General features: G+C 44.6%; 1 pseudogene; it reads left to right on the top strand.

Moving 5' to 3' along the window:
• The first annotated feature begins 318 nt into the window (after positions 1-318).
• Positions 319-1,141, top strand: LOC148153015 (uncharacterized; annotated as a pseudogene).
• The last annotated feature ends 622 nt before the right edge of the window (positions 1,142-1,763 follow it).

Here is a 1,763-nt window from a genome sequence, read left to right as displayed (position 1 = left end):
TTTACGTCAGGCTACAATAGAATGTTCAGTTCCAATGGTATCAATGACATCAGCAGTGATGTCATCACTCTATGATATCACAAGGGAATCTCTCTCTTGAATGTAGCTCACAGACTATTCTCTCAAACCTGTTCCACAGTTCTATCAGGACAGATCACTCTTCAGAGGACGTTCAAATTTTATCGAAAAGAGCCGGATATCGATTCCAGATATTACACGCCTTTCAGAGAAGTGAGAATTTACCAGAATATCGACATGAAGCAACAACAAATTACTTGTGAACATGAAGCTTTTCCAGCTGAGCTTTCATGGGTCAACATGATGGACCTCAACATCCAAGTCGACTACGACGCTATCATTTTCCCTTTGGAAGATGACAGCGACAGCCCCATTAACCCGGAAGATGAATCAGGAGAGGTCCAGGGGGAATCAGGTTCTTCCGGCAACTTGGAGAGTCCAAGATCATTGGAAGTCGAGCAGGAAACGACTCCCTCTGCTGGCTTCAAGATCACCCCCTTAGTGGAAGACGTGAACGAGACGAGCCAATACGTCAAAGAGCTCACAAAGCAGGTAGACGATCTTAAAAAAGAATTGCAGAGTAAGATTTTTGAACTCCATGAGGAAAGACACCGAAGGATTGTATATCAGGCTGAAGTCAAATCACAGCAAGAGGAGATTCAAAAACTGCAAAAAATATTGGATAAAGAACGTCGCCTGCAAGTCAAACGTGAACCATGGTAGAAACATACCAGAGATTACAGGTGTATCAAAGGTTTCTTGCTTTTCCAAAGTTACAACCAACAAGAGTATTCTTCAACAGCTGGACTACTTCAAGAGGGAGGCTGAAAAATACGCCTCCCGCAATAAAGATCTGGTAGAAGTTATGGTTGAAGAATACAGAGTGAGACTGAAATATGAGGAGCAGCTCAAAAGTCACTCTGAGCATGCTTCCAAATTCAAAGCACAGGAGGAAACGGTGAAATCTCTGCAGGGTCAGGTTGCAGACCTGAAGGTGGAGTTGAAACTTGCTCTGGAAAATAGCCATCATAGAGTCTCCACCCAACCAGAGGTCCCCCTGCAAACAGAAGACTCCCTACAAACAAAGACAGACCTTGAATCAACGAGGGGTCTCCATGCATAGCCTGGCTCGGCCTTTGCGCCGACCCACATCCAGGTTGCAAACAGAAGGCTCATTACAAACAGAGGAGACCAAGAAAAGACAGACCTCCAATCAACCAGGGAGGTCCGAGGAAAGACTGACATTCATGCGACCAACCTCCACTGCCTGCATGGAGGGTCTTCATGTTGGCATTGGCGTGAAGGCCAGTCTATGCCTGGCTCGGCCGTTGTAGCATATTTCAAGCGTCTAGCGCGGCGTTGGACGCTCCACATAGACTTTGAATGTAAAACAGACTCGCCTGACGCTCAAAATGTGTTTGGTGTGAATGCTCTATTAGAATGTTCCGTTTCAATGGTAGTGATGACATCACTCTTTGATGCATCAAAGGAATCTCTCTTAAATGTAGCACACGTTTTTTTTCAGACCTGAAAACTTATAAGTTTTGAAACTTCCCCAGGAGCTGTTAAAATTATTTGAAGGCACAGGATCAGCCCAGTACAGGTTCACATTTGCACTTTGTAGACCATAATGGTTAAATAATTTTGACTTTTTAAATTGAACAGTCAGGATAGCGGCGCTGTTACGACTCACATCATAAGGTTAAACATGAGTGTGCAGGCGCCTGTCCCTGATTGGTTCCAAG

Source organism: Poecilia mexicana, unplaced genomic scaffold, assembly GCF_051168715.1.
Source record: "Poecilia mexicana isolate PSO_F unplaced genomic scaffold, ASM5116871v1 scaffold_21, whole genome shotgun sequence".
In the NCBI taxonomy this organism is placed as follows: domain Eukaryota; kingdom Metazoa; phylum Chordata; class Actinopteri; order Cyprinodontiformes; family Poeciliidae; genus Poecilia; species Poecilia mexicana.
The sequence above is the reverse complement of the archived record's forward strand: the minus strand, read 5'-3'. Positions and strand labels throughout refer to the sequence as shown.